Genomic DNA, 15,669 nt, shown 5'->3' with positions numbered 1-15,669 from the left:
TTTCCATTCCAGAAGAAACTGGAGATTGCCTTTTCCATCTCATTGAAGAACAGGATTGATAATTATATTGAGATTGCTTTGAATGTGTAAATCACCTTTGGTAGTATTATCATTTTCACAATATTGAGTCTTCCTACCCATGAGCATGGGATATTCTTCCACGTCTCAGGGTCTCTTTTTGTTTCTTGTATTAGTGTGTTGTAATTTTTTTTAATAGATCTGTTGTGTTTCTCGTTAGATTTACTCCCAAGTATTTAATGTGATTAGTTATTGTGAACGGTATTATTTTTATTAGCTCCAGTTCTGTATTCTCTTTGTCATTGTAGAGAAATAGAACTGATTTTTCTATGTTGATCTTGTATCCTGCCACTTTGCTGTATTGATCATCTATGCCCAGTAGTTTTCTTGCTGAATATTTAGGGTTTTCTAAGTATACTATCATATCATCTGCATAGAGTAATAATTTTACCTCCTTTTTGCTAATTTGGATACCTCTTATTTCATTCTCTTGTCTTACTGTTATTACTAAGACTTCCAATACAATATTGACTAAGAGAGGTGACAGTGGGCATTCCTGTTCTAAAAGGGAATTAATCTTTCTCCATTGTGAACAATGTTGGCTCTCAGGTTTGCATATGTACTGTTTACTATGTTGAAGAAATTTCCTTCTAGTCCTATTTGTTGAGTGTTTTAATGAGGAAATGGCGGTAGATTTTGTCAAAGGCCTTTTCTGCATCAATTGATAAGATCATGTGGTTCTTATTCTTTGCTTTGTTAATGTGATGAATTACATAGATTGCTTTTCTCATGTTGACCCCATCTTTGTATACCTGTTATTAATCTCACTTGGTCGTAGTGAATTATTTCTTTGATGCATTGGACTTTTTTTTTTACATTCTTTTAATTTGTTGTTAATATCAATGAAAATTTGCAGAAACTCTGGATTTCCATTCACTTACTACTGAACTTTCCCCCCCTCCCAACCGTTCCCCCATAGTACACTACCCTCTTGAAAAAGTAAAAGAAAAATTATTTCATTGTTTTACAATCCCTCCCCCCACGTCCACTCCACTATGCAGGCTTTGCTCTGGACTCCCCTGTCATGACAAAAATACCTAATCACATATCCCTTTTAAGCAGTTTTCTCCCTCATCTATTTCAATGCAGTATACATTATTGAACCCATCTTTCTCAGTCTCCCCCCAATCCCAAGGTCAGTCCTGTTTTACAAAAGTGACACCATGCAGTATTTGTCCTTCTTGACTAAGATACTTCACTCAGCATAATGTCCTCCAGGGTCACCCATTTTGAATAATACTGCATGAGTTCCTTGTTTTTTTCAATGCAACATAGTATTCCATTGTGTGAATATACCACAGCTTTCTATCCATTTGTTTGTTGATTGGCACTTAGGTTGTTAGACTTCGTCTTCTTGATGTTTAGATGAAAGGCTGCAAGTCTAGACATTCTGCAGCAAGCATTTTATATCCTCCTCACTATCAGCAAACAAATTTTTGCCATCTGCATAAAGCAGGTTGTTGATGAGTCTTCCTCTGATTTTGATGTCATATTCCTCATTATAGAGGTCAGGTTCATCAATTATTTTCTCAGTATAAAGTATAACTATTGAAGATTTTTTGGAGGATAAAAAAATACAAATCTGACACATACCCTTTTAATTTTAAACCATGCAGGGTTCCCTTGCAGATAACAGTTTCTTGATAGAGTTCTCGTGAGTACAATAAAGTATTCTGTGATTCTCATCCTTCCCAATGTTAGTTATAATTTGTTATGATCCTCACAGCTACATACAGGTACTGAGTAAAAGACACATAACAGCAAGTCACAATAATAGTCATTAGAGTAAGACCCACATCACTTCCATATGAGTTTATGTTAACCCATCCAATAGTATTTCATAACACTTCATTTACAAATAAAATCATAAAGGAATTAGTACTTCAATATGCATATTTCTAGGCTATACAAATAAATTAATAATCATCAAAATTTATTTCCCTTCTTACAAAATACAGTTCTTGCTCTCAGTGTTGCTCAAAGCTTTAACTTCTTTAGTATCAACCCTAAAGATTAAAATCTCATCTTCATAGAAATCATACATCAGTCAAACATCAGATATGAAATATTTTCTTCTTCTGTGGACCTAGAATAAAAGTGATCTGTTCCTAAAATACAGTCACAGATAGGACAAAGGATTTTTTTTTCTTTCCAAAAGGAAATAATTATCTCATCCATATCAAACACCTTTGAAATCCAGCTGGGAAATTCTCATTAGATTTCACGGCTTGAAAATTTTCTCACTCTTTCAGGTCACTTAGGCAGTGGCCCGGGACCATATGCAATAGTCTAGCTTCTCATGCCCTGCTGTCCAGAAGTCCTGCATATTTCTTCTGATCAAAACAAGTGTTGAGTCCACCCTCACTCTACTTAGTAATGGCACCACTCCCTCTTTTCCCAGTGATGGCCATGTGTCTTTTTGTCCTGTTTGGCAAAATTTGCAACAGGATAGAGAAGACTTCACCCTTTAGAACTAATAAGATGCTGACTGGTTCCATGTAGTTTCTAATGTAGTCTTGGATGAACTTTAACTTTTTCAAAAAAGAACAACATATTTTGTAGTCTGAAAGCTTCATGAGAACTTTCTTTATACAGTTTCTGGAATTTTAACACACTCCTTTGATTTGTTTCTATTTTTATTTCCTAGCGTCAAATCTGGCAGAATTTCTCCCAAGATGCTTGATTGAAACCACTTTTACTTTTCTAATCTTTTAAGCTAACAAATTTCAGTTGTTGTTATTATTGTTAGTTACCATTGAGTCAAATATGACTCATAGTGATCCTATCAAGGACTTGTCCCTATGCCATCCTGGTCATCTATGACCCAGTAGAGTCCATTGCTGAAGTCACCATGCCAATCCATCTCTTCGGGGGCCTTCTTCTCCTTTTCTAACCATCTGACTTTCAAGCATGCTATCTCTTTCCCAGAAATAACCTTGCCTAGCTCTACATCCAAATTATGACAGAAAAAGCTTTGCCATCTTTGTCTCCAAGGAGCACTGTGGCTTCAGTTTCCCCAAGACTTACCTGTTTAATCTTTTACCAGTCCATGGGTTATTCAGCACTATTCTTCAGCACACAAAGGAATAAATTATTCTTCTGTCATTCTTATTCATTGTCCACCTCTCTGATGCATAGCAGGCAATTGAAAAGACAATGGCCAGAATCAGGCACTCCTTAAATTTCAAACAGACATCATTGTTCTTCACAATTTTGAAGAGTTCCCTGATAGCAGACTTGCCCAATACGTCTTCTGATTTCCAAGGGTGTTGATTTTTTTATATAAATAGCATGGAATCATTGCTAGCTTCAGTATTCTCTCAATGGTGTCTCTCTGGAGGCTAAGGTACATCTGATAAAGGTCCTTACTCTCAGTGTTGCTCAAAGCTTTAACTTCTTTAGTATCAACCCTAAAGATTCAAATCTCATTTTCATAGAAATCATACATCAGTCAAACATCAGATATGCATCAGTTATGCATCAGAGAGTTAGATAATGACCAAGGAGGATAGAAGGAGAATTGATGCATTTGAGCTGTGGTGCTGGAGACGAGTATTGAGAGTACCAAGGACTGCTAGGAAAACAAACAGATTTGTCCTGGAAAGGGTTAAACCGGTGGCTCCTTGGAGGCAAGGATTCTGAGGCTCCGTCTAACATACTTTGGACATGTTGTGAGGAGAGACTGGTCCTTGGAGAAGGACATCATGATTGAGATGGTAGAGGGACAACGCAGGAGGGCAAGGCCCTCTCTATGAGGTGGATTGATTCAGTGACTGGGATAATCGGGATGGGAGTGTCAGAGACAGTGTGATTGGCACAGGACAGAGCAGAGTTTAGGCCTGTTGTACATAGGGTCACTATGAGTTGCAAGCAACTCGATGGCTCATAACAACAACAACAACATCATAATGTTGACTGTTGGTCCCATGGTGTGGACCTTTGTTTTCTTGATGTTGGGATATAATCTGTACTGAAGGTTGTGGTTCTTGATATTCTACAGCAAGCATTTCAAGTCCTCACCACTTTATGCAAACAATCAGGCTCATCTTCGTCTTCAGACTGACATCCTTGCTCTTCAGACATCTGGAGAGGTCCCTGAGAGTAGACTTTCTCAAGTCAACTAGTATTTTGATTTCCTGACTACTGATCCCAAGAGTGTTAATTGTGAATCCGAGCAAGATGAAATTATTAACAATCACAGCTTCTTCTCCATCTTTCAGGATGCCCACTATTGATCCGAAGATGAGAATTTTTGTTTTCTTTATGCTAAACTACAATTCTTATTGAGTATTGTAGTCTCTGACCTTCTGCTGCAGCAAATACTTCAGGTTTTTCTGTTTCTGTCAGCAAGGGAAGATTTTGATGCGTCTCCTTTAAATTCATATTCAATTTCGTAAAGTCCAGCCTCCCGAATGATCAGTCCTGCATATAGATTGAAAAATTATGGTTGAAAGACACATTTTTGATTCACTCATTTCTTGACTTTTAAGTATACTATTTCTTACATGACTGCTTCCTGATCGAAGTACATGTTTCACATGGGCATAATCAAGTGTTCTGAGATTCCCATTCATCTCAAGGTTAGCCATAATTTTTCATAATCCACTTAGTCAAATACCCTCACATAGTCAATGAAACACAAATAGACAGTCTTCTGTTACTCTTTGCTTTCATCTAAGAGTCATCTTAGTTTGGCAATAATGTCCCAAGAGCCATAGATTCTTCTAAACTCAACTGGTATTTCTGATAGTTCTCTGTCAATGTACTCTTCCAGTAGTTTTTGGATAATCTTCAGCAGGATTTTGCTTGTATGCAATATTAGCAATATTTTTTGAAAATTTTTGTAATATTTGGATCATTATTCTATGTTTGGTTCTGTATTATTAATTTTAATGAAAATTTACAGAATTTACAGAGACTTTGGATTTCAATTCATTCACTGTTGCACTTTTCTCCCTGCCCACCCTTCCCTCTCCCCAGTACACTCTTCTCTTTGAAAAGTAAAAGAAAAATTCTTTCATTGTTGTACACTCCCTCCCCCCAGGTCCACTCCACTATGCAGCCGTCATTCTGGACTCCTGTCATGAGAACAATACCTAATAACTTATCCCTTTTAAACAGTTTTCTCCCTCATCTCTTTCAATGCAGTATACATTATTTATCCCATCTTCTCGGTCTCCCCCCAATCCCAAGGTCAGTCCTGTTTTACAAAAGTGGCACCATGCAGTATTTGTCCCTGTGTGACTGAGATATTTCACTCAGCATAATGTCTTCCAGGGTCACCCATTTTGAATAATATTACATGAGTTCCTTGTTTTTCAATGGAGAGTAGTTTACATTGTGTGAATATATAGCAACTTCTCTATCCATTCATTTGTTAACGAACTCTCAGGTTGTTTCTAACTCCTTGCTATTTTGAACAAGGCCGCAATAAACATGGGTGTGCATATATCTGCTTGGGTGACACTCATGATGTCTTTGTGGTATATTCCCGGTAGTGAAATTGCTGGGTCAAATATTTTCTCTATTTGCAACTTTTTGAGAAAGTGCCACACTGCCTTCCATGGTGATTGTACCATTTTACACTTCCACCAACAGTGAATAAGGGTTCCAGTTTCTCCACAACCTTGCCAGCATTTGTTCCTTGCTGTTCTGTTAGATTTTGCTATTCTTACTGGAGTGAGATGATATCTCATAGTTGTTTTGATTTGCATCTCTCTTAGAGCTAAGGATTTTGAGCAGTTCTTGGTGTGCTTGCTGGCCATATGAATTTCTTCTTTGGTGAAGTGTCTGTTCATATCCTGTGCCAATTTTTCAGTTAGATTGCTTACCTTTATCTTGTTGTGGTGCTCAAGTATTTTATAAATTGTAGATATAAGTCCCTTATCTGACATGTCATTACCAAATACTTTTTTCCAATCTGTGGCTACCCTTTCTACCCTGTTGGAGAAGTTTTTGGCTGTACATAGGGGTTTGATTCTTAGAAGGTCCCATTTATGTATTTTATCCTCTCCTGGTTGTAGATTTTTCAGGCACTTGGAAGACTGTTTATGTTGCGGATTAGGACTTCTAAAGTTCTTCCAAGCTTTTCCTTAATGATGTTTATAGTCTTTGGTTTTAGTCCTAGGTCCATGATCCACCTTTAATTGGTTTTTGGATATGGAGTGAAGTGTGGATCTTGCTTGAGTCTTCTTCAGTTAGTTTTCCAATTTTGCCAAGACCGTCTGTTAAAAAGGCTGTCAATTCCTCAATTAACTGATTTCATCTCCTTGTCAAAAATCCCTTGACCATAGGTAGAGGGGCTGTATTCCAGGTTCTCAATTCTATTCTATTGATCTATGTGTGTGTCATTTTACCAGTACCACACTGTCTTGACCACCACGGCAGAGTAGTAGGATTTGAAATTAGGGAATGAGATGCCTCCTACCTTTTTTCTATTTTTAAGGAGTGCTTTGCTTATTCCAGGCTTTTTTCCATTCCAGATGAAACTGGAGATTGCCTTTTCCATCTCATTGGAGAGTGGGATTGGTATTTGTATTGCGATTGCATTGAACATGTAAACTGCCTTTGGTAGCATTATCATTTTCACAATATTGAGTCTTTTTAGCCATGGGCAAGGGATATTATTCCACTTCTCAAGGTGTCTTTTTGTTTCTTGTAGTAATGTTTTGTAATTTTCTTTGAACAGATCCTCTTTGCTTCTGGTTAAATTTTACTCCCAAGTATTTTATCTTGTGATTAGGTATTGTGAATGATATTGTTTTTCTTCGCTTCAACTTTCTTTTCTCTTTGTCACTGTAGAGAAATTCAACTAATTTTTGTTTGTTGATCTTGTGTCCTGCTGAATTGGTCCACTATGTCCAATAGTTTTCTTGCTGAGTCTTTAGGGATTTCTAAGTATACTATCATATCATCTGCATAGAGAGATAATTTTACCTCCTCTTTGCCAGTTTGGATACCTCTTATTTCCTTCTATTGTCTTATTGCAATCGCTAAGACTTCCAATACAATATTGAATAAGAGAGATGAGAGTGGGCATCCTTGTCTAGTCCCTGTTCTTAAAGGGAATGACTTTAACTTCTCTCCATTTAGAACAATGTTGGCTATAGGGTTTCTATAAATACTTTTTGCTATGTTGAAGAAATGCCCCTCTAATCCTATTTTGTTGAGTGTTTTAATCAGGAAAGGGTATTGGATTTTGTCAAAGGCCTTTTCTGCATCAATCAATAGGATCATGTGTTTCTTGTTATTTGCTTGGTTAATGTGATGAATTACATTAATTGTTTTTCTCATGTTGAACCATCCTTGCATGCCTATTATAAATCCCACTTGGCTATGGTGAATTATTTCTTTGATCTATGTTTGGATTCTATTGGCCAGCATTTTTTTTCAGGATTTTTGCAGCTATGTTCATAAGAGATAATGGCCTAGAGTTGTGTTTTGTTTTGTTTTGTTTTAATTTTGGTGGTGTTCATCCTGGCTTTGATATCAAGGATATGTTTGCTTCATAGAATCAGTCTGGGATAATTTCATCTTTTTCTATTTTCTGAATTAGTTTATGTAGAATTGGTGACAGTTCTTCTCTGAAGGTTTGATAAAATTCACTTGTAAAACCATCTGTTCCAGGGCTTTTTTTGGTTGGAAGTAGTTGTATTACCTTTTCAGTTTCTTCTTTTGTAATGGGTCTGTTCGTATGTTCAAATTCGGTTTGTGTCAGTTTAGGTAGGTTGTGCATTTCTAAGTACTTGTGCATTTCCTCTAAGTTTTCATATTTATTTGAGATAGTTTTTAATAATACTCTGTTAGCTTCTTCATTTTAGTTGGTTCTGTTGTGATGTTGCCTGATTCATCTATTATTTGGATTATTTGTGTCTTCTCCTTCTTTTCTTTTGTTAGCTTTGCTAGTAGTTTGCCAATTTTGTTGACCTTTTCAAAGAACCAACTCCTAGTTTTGTTGATAGTTTCAATTGTTTTTTGGTTTTCTATTTCAATTATTTCTGCTCTAATTTTTTATAATTTCAGGTTTTCTAGAGGGTGTCGGGTTTCCTTGCTGTTCTTTTTCAATTTGTTGGAGACATTTGGTTAGAGAGTTAATGGTCAGTTTTTCTTGCCTTTTGATGTGTTTGCTTACTGCTGTAAATTGACCTCTGATTACTGCTTTCACTGTTTCTCACAGTTTTTGGTAAGTGGTGTTTTCATTGTCAATCTTTCAAGAAACTGTGTAATTTCTTTTTTTTTTTCTTCTAGGACGCAGTCATGTTTCCAAATATATGTGTTTTTTCTCCTCTATCTTCTTGTTATTAATTTCTACCTTGTCACATTATGTTCTGCAAAGATGCTTTATATTATTTCTATGTTTTTTTTAATTTATTGATCTTGCCTTGTAACCTAGAATGTGATCTATTCTGCAGAACGTTCCATGCACATTGGAGAAGAACACATACTGTGTTTTTTTGGGGTGCATTAGCTATAAATATCAATGAGGTCAAGTTGGTTTATTGTGTATATTAATCCTTCAGTATCTTTGTTGAGTTTCTTTCTGGTAGTTCTATCTTTCCTTGAGAGGGGTGTATTAAAGTCTTCAAGTACTGAAGTAATATTGTCTATTTCCTCTTTCAGTTTTGTTACTGTTTATTTTGTGTATTTTGCAGTTCTTTCATTTGGTGCATAGATATTTATTATTGTTATGTCCTCTTGTTCTATTGACCCTTTCAGCATTATGTAGTGACCTTCCTTATCTTCCGTGATGGTTTTTACATTGATATTTATTTTATCAGAGATTAATATTGTTACTCCTGCTTTTTTTCTCATTGCCATTTGCTTGGTATATTTTTCCTCTTTTATTTTTAGTCTTTTTTTTATCTTCATTTTTCAGGTGTGTCTCTTGTAGACAATGTATTGATGGATTTTTTTTTTTTATCCAATCTGCAGCTCTTTTTCTCTTCAGTGGTGCATTTAATCCATTCACATTCTGTGTCATTTTGGAGAGGCAAGGTTTTATTGCTATCATTGTGTTGAATTATTTTTGGTTTTGTTGCTAGTTACTTTGGACCATGATGCTTTCTGTGGTACCTCTGTAAGAAGGGCATCTCTGAGTCTTTCCTGCAGTGCTAGTTTTGTTTTTATAAACTTTCTTAGGTTCTGCTTTTCTGGGAATATCTTGATCTCTCCTTCATATTTGATGGATAATTTTGCTGGATACAGTATTCTTGATTGACAGTTGTGTTCTTTGAGTGTTTGACATATGTCCTTCCACTCTCTTCTTGCTTGCATGATTTCTTTTGAGAAATCAGCACTTAATCCTATCTGCTCTCCCTTATAGGTTACTCTTTATTTCTCCCTTGCTGCTTTCAGGATTCTCTCCTTATCTTTGTTTCTGACAAATTTAACTATGATATGCCTTAGTGTTTTTCTTTGGGTCTATTCTATATGGTGTTCTCTGAGCTTCCTGAATATATATATTCTCTCATTCTTCATTACGCCTGGGAAGTTTTCCTCTAATAATTCTTCCACTACTTTTTTAGTGCCTTTACTTGCTTCTTTCTGTTCTGGGATTCCAGTGATGTGCATGTTATTTCTCTTGTTGGTGTCCCACAGTATTCTTAGGTTTTCTCCTTTTTCCTTCTTTTTGAGTCTACTTTTTGCTCTAGCAGATCAATGGTGACAATTCTGTCTTCTATTTCACTGGTCTGTGTTCCATCTTTTCAGCTGTGCTCATGTCTTTCTCCATCATGTTGACAGCATCTGAAACATTGGACCTCATATTTTGGATAGTGGTTTCTTGTTTTTCCAGTGCTCCTAATGTCTCATTTGTTTTCTATATGTTGTTCTGGATTGCTTTTTGAGCTCCTCCTGGTTTTGGCTTGTAGTATTCTGTAATTTTTCAAGTTTGTCTTTCATCCATTGAAAATATTCAAACATTGTTCTTTTAAATTCTGTGTCAGAAAGTTCCATCAGACTTTATGGCTTCAGAAAATCCATTGATACTGTGTCACCCTTTGGGGTGACATCTTGCTTTGTGCTTGTGAAGTGTGTGAGATAGTTTGGTTTCTTTGAGACATTGATATGTTCTTGATCTGAAGACAATGCTCTAGAGATCATTTGGACAACTACCCACTTGTGTTTTTCTCTGAACTTCTGACAACTGGGAAATGTCAGTCCAGAGCCTGTAAGAGCAGACTCTTGTAGGTAAGACAGGTCAAGGTGCTCCAGAGGTGCTCAAGGTGTAGGCACAGGTGTGGAGGCAAATGGAGTAGGGCAGGCATGAGGGTGGGGCAATCACTAGGGCTGGTCAACCACTGGGGGAAACCTCACTCATACCTCAGCTGTCCAGGTGTACTCATGATTGGAGTCCCGGCTCAAATTCCAGCTGTCCATCTCCTACTCAGTGGTTTTCACTCAGCAGTTCCTGCCCAGAGGGACTTATGCAGGTGCCCTCCTCATGTAGTGGGCACTGCTCAAGCAGGGCCCTGGGTCCAATGGGACCCAAGAAGTCAAATTCAAATTCTCACTGACTCACTCACCTCTGGCTGGTCTGAAGTGTCCACAAAAGTTCATACAAACTATCACTGGCCCTCTCATTCTTGGGCAGTTTCCATTGCACAAGAGAGCTCAGCCAAATTCCCACCAGTGGGCTCACCTTTGGGTACTCTCCCAGGTAATTGGCAGTGCCTAAGAAAACCTAGTCAGGATCCTACGGGCCTTTCTCCTGCCAGATCAGTCCCACAGCAGCTCCACTGGTGGCTTTGGGTGATGGCTGGAACTGTGGTGTGGCTTTGTTTTCCTGTAGCTTTGACAGGAATTACTCCTGCAAAAGTTCTGATTCAAAATCCTACTGTCCACGACTGTTGGTCGTTATTTGTGTAGCATGAAGGACTCTCTAGTGTCGTTGGGATGCTTCAGGGGAAGGAGTATAGAGAGTGCATGTGTAGCGGGGATGCTGCTTCGGGCAGGGGTGTGGGACTGGGGCGCCGACGGGCTGGGGCACTACCAGGGGCATAAGGTTGGTGGTCTGTTCACAGATGTTAAGCTACCAAGTCTCCCATACTCAGCACATCAGACTGGCCGCATCTCTGCTCTGCTTGGATCACTTTTTTTGAGAGTGGGAAAAAATACGAATCTCTTCTTGTCAGTTAATTAGGTGCTCCAGATTTCTTGGCAAAACCTGTTGAGCATGCCCAGAGCTGCATCTGTTGTTAAAATCTATTCCATTAAAGCCTGGGGCCTTATATTTTTCCCAAGTCCTTCAGAGCAGCTTGATCTTCTTCCATCATCATTACTTCTTGCTCATATGGTGTTTCCTTGTCAGCCAATTGTTTTTGGTACTTTGACTCTGTATACTTCTTCCATTTTCTTTTGCTATTTCTGGGATCATTTAATATTCTACCTATAGCACGTATAAATACTGCAATTCAAGGCATGAATTTATTCTTCAGTTCCTTCAGATTGAGAAATGCTGAGTTCATCCCTTTTGGCTCTTGAATTCCAGTTCTTGGTACACTTCATAATGAACTTTGCATTATCATGCAGAATTGTCTTTTGAAATCTTTTCAGTTCCTTAGATTTCTGATGCCTTCCCTTTGCTTTGACTTCTCAGCATTTTTAGTGCAGTATTCAGAGTCTCTTCTGACATCCATTATGGTCCTTTCTTCCTCCTATGTCTTTGTAAAGACCTTTTGTATTCTTCATGGATAATATTCTTTATATCCTCCCGCAACTCATCTAGTCTTCATTCATTAGTGTTCAAGGCCTCATAATATCTGTTCTTGAGATTGTTGTTGAATTCAGATGAGATAGACTCAAGGTCAAATGTTGATTCTTGTCTATATGTTTTAATTTTCTTTAGCTTCAGTTTGAATTTGCATATGAGTAATTGAGCATCTTTTCCACAGTCAGCACCTGACCTAGTCTTCACAACTAGTAATGATCATCTTCAATGATTCTTTTCAGATGTAATCAATCTGATTTCTGTGTATCCTATAAAGTGAGGTCCATGTGTATAGTCACTGTTCGTGTTTTTTGTAAAAGGTATTTGTAATGAACATCATTGATTACTCAAAATTCGATCATTCTGTCACAAGCCTCATTTCTGTCACTAAGTCTATGTCTTCTGACTACTGATCTTACTTCCTTGTTCTGAACATTTACATTTCAGTCATTCATTATTATTAATGAATCTTGGTTACATATTCACTTGATTTCCAACTGCAAATGTTGGCAGAAATCTTGTATTTTCTCTTCTTTGGTCCTGGCATTTGGGAACGTATTAGAATGATAGGGATATTAACAAATTTTCATATGCATGTGGATATTTTCCTGTCACTCACAACACTTTATTTCAGTATGTATCTGCATGGTCTTTTTTGACTATGAGTATGACCTCATTTTTCCTCACTTTTCATTTCTGGTGTAGTAGATCCTTTTATTGTCTGATTCAAAGTCATGGACATTGTACATGTCAATCCATTTCAGCTTTCCAAAGCCTAATATGTCATATTTATGTTTTCCATTTCTTCATTAACAATGCCCAGTTTTCTTGCATTCATACTTCTCACGTTACATGTTCCCATTACTAGTTTGTGTTTACAGCTCTTCCTCTTCATTTGTGTTCCCCAATAAGAGGGCTCAGCCTGAAGTTCCATATCTAGTATATCTGTGTTCATAAGACCTGTTATCTTTGGAGTGGATGGCCAATCTTTCTTCTTATTCTATCATAGTTTGGGTGCTCAGTTTTATAACAATACCTTGTAGGCAAGCTTTTAACCTAAAAGAGAAGTTTACAAAAGCAGTAGACAGAGTGTTGAGCTCCCCTCTTTTGGACCCTGTATTGTGGTATAATCCCATTCCCTCTGCAGCAGCACTTCCCTCATTCCTTTGCCTCATCCTGCCAGCACTCCCCTTCCTTTGTCTCCAATTAACCCCTGATATTTTAGCCCAGGCCTCCAGTGACTTCTGTCTGCTTGTTATCTCTCTACTCACAGTGATGATTCTGAGCTGATACACTCCTCTCACATTATGCCACAGTGGCAGGTAGCACTTTGAAGATGAATGTGAACTTTACTCAAACTATGGTATTTTTCAATCACTTAATATCCAAGCAAAAGTTGGATAAGAAGAAGATCAAAGAAGAATTGATGTCTTGGAGTTTTTTTCTGGGAAAAATACTGAATTTACTATGCATTAAAAATAAGCAATCTCTTCCCATGCAATTTAGTCTCTAAGAACTTATAGAAGGGTCAGTTGTGAGTTGGCTCAGACTTTAAGGCAGTAATTTAAGTTTATTGATCATAAGAACAAATAGATATTCTTTGGAGAATGTGCAGCCAAAATGCACCTGTGAAACAAGGTTGAAGAGACTTCATCAAACATATTTTGGCCAAGTTATTAGGAAAAGCCAATCTTTAAATAAAGGCATCTTGCTAGGCAAAATAAGTTAGCCAAAAAAAGAAAGAAAGGAAGAAAGAAAGGAAGAAAGAAAGAAAGAAAGAAAGAAAGAAAGAAAGAAAGAAAGAAAGAAAGAAAGATGACTATTACTGAGATTGACATAGTCGCTGCAAAAATGGATTAAAGCACAACAAAGATTGTGAGGCTTGAATAGGATTAAGCAGTGTTTGTTTCTGTTATACATAAGATTGCTACTATCTGCTTGTTGCTGTTGTTGTGTGTCTTTGATTCAAAATCAACCTATAACTGACCTTTCACTGAGGTTTCAGAGGCTGTATTTGGACCATTGGCTTTGGGATTACAACACTAGGCCACAAGAGCTCCTTTACTACTCTGTAAAGTCAACTTAAAGGTATGTAATAACTGATATAAAAATTAATCACTTCTCAAGCTATTTTGCACAAAACATGAATATAAATAAACCAAATTTCTTAACACTTTTTAACAAGTGTTATTGTTCTTCTAGTCCTGAGTAACATGTTTATTTTCTTTTAAATTCTTACTGTAAGATCAGTTTAAGTTTACAATTTTAACAATAACGACAGCTGAAACTTTATAACATCCACTCTAACTTATTTCTGAGATGTCACAAAAATCTCCTTTTCATTGATAAGTCTAACTACAATTTGCTAAAGGCAGTTTAAACTTTTATTGAAAAGTCTATAAAAATCTCTATCTTCTACTTATTAGACAATTTCAAAGGCAATTCTCAATGTTCATGTAATTATCTCCAAAAACCTCACTTTCTAGTGATAAAATTTGGTTTATTATCTATGTAGTTCTTTAGAAAAATAGGCCAAATAAGATGGGAAAGATACATAAAGGAAATAGCTATGTTGGTAAATATAAAAACCATATCTTTTTTTTAAATTCCAATCATACACTTGCTAGCACATTTTACATTCATAATTTAACTACATAATTTTTAACAGGTTGATGACTTCAATTAACAATGTTGTTGTTGTTTGATGCCGTCGAGTCATAGACGACTCAGAGCGATCCTATAAGATATAAACTATTAAATAAGCCAATCTAAATCGAATGATTAAACTATTTGTTGTTAGATTATTAGAGAGTTAAGTAAGTTTTATAGGAAGCCTATGAACAATAGAGCTGAACCCTGCCCCATCCTGTGCTATCCACCTCATTTCTAACTTAAGTCCATTGCTATAGTCACCATGTCAATTCATCTCATTGAGGGTATTCCTTTTTTTCACTGCTCGCTACCTTTCTAAGCATGATGTCCCCTTCCAAGGAATAGCCTTTCCTAGCAACATGCTCAGAGTTTGAGAGATGATATTTTGTCATCTTTTGCAGCAGGCCGACCACGGCAGCAGGCTAGCCGTTTAAGATCATTGACGTCATTGCACATGCGCGGTCCGCACTTGCACGCCGCCATTACAAGATGGCGCTGATACCTCACTTCCTCATTGACTTACTAACGCACAAACAACACCATTTATGGCTGCAATATTGCTATTGGTCCATTGGACCTGGTTTAGAAAGACCTCAACACCAATGAGATTCTAAGACGTAAGAGCAGGAGGCGTGGAACCGAGAGGGATATAAGCAAGTGCCGGGGAAGAAGACGGGGCCATTTCGCCATTTTCTTTTGTTCAATAAAGCTTCTGCAACGAATCCTGTTTGTCTGAGTCTTCTTCGGCTGCTGGCGGCAAAGTTGCACTCGGCAATCTTTGCCCCCAAGAAGCATTCTGACTGCGTTTTCTCAGACATAGATGTTTGTTTGACAGTCCATGGGATATATTCAGTAATTTTCCTCAAAACCACAGCTTCGAAAAATTCTTCTGTCATCCTTATTCAGTGCTCACCTCTCAGATACACAGCAAGTGAGTAAAAAGATCATATTCTGAGTCAAGTGCATCTTATTGGTCTTCAAATTGACATCATTATTCCTCAGTAATTCTGAGAGGATCCTGATGCAAACTTTCCGAATGATATACATCTCCTTGCATATTTTGGGCATGTGGCCAGGAGGGACCAATCCTTTGAGAAGGATATCAGTCTCAGAGGGTGGAGAAACAGCTCAGGAGAGAAAGACCCCAGATAAGGTAGAATGATGCCGTACCTAGGGCAAGGGGGGTTAGGTGTGTCAGAATCAGTGAGACTGGCTGAAGACTGGGCAAGCTG

The 15,669-nt window shown here is 37.3% G+C and overlaps 1 pseudogene; it reads left to right on the top strand.

Moving 5' to 3' along the window:
- The window catches only part of LOC102847528, a 29,687-nt pseudogene extending 18,608 nt beyond the window's left edge, over nucleotides 1–11,079 (top strand).
- The last annotated feature ends 4,590 nt before the right edge of the window (nucleotides 11,080–15,669 follow it).

The sequence above is a fragment of the Elephantulus edwardii genome, unplaced genomic scaffold (assembly GCF_000299155.1).
Source record: "Elephantulus edwardii isolate Elephantulus edwardi_28Jun2011 unplaced genomic scaffold, EleEdw1.0 scaffold00190, whole genome shotgun sequence".
Lineage (NCBI taxonomy): Eukaryota > Metazoa > Chordata > Mammalia > Macroscelidea > Macroscelididae > Elephantulus > Elephantulus edwardii.
The sequence above is the reverse complement of the archived record's forward strand: the minus strand, read 5'-3'. Positions and strand labels throughout refer to the sequence as shown.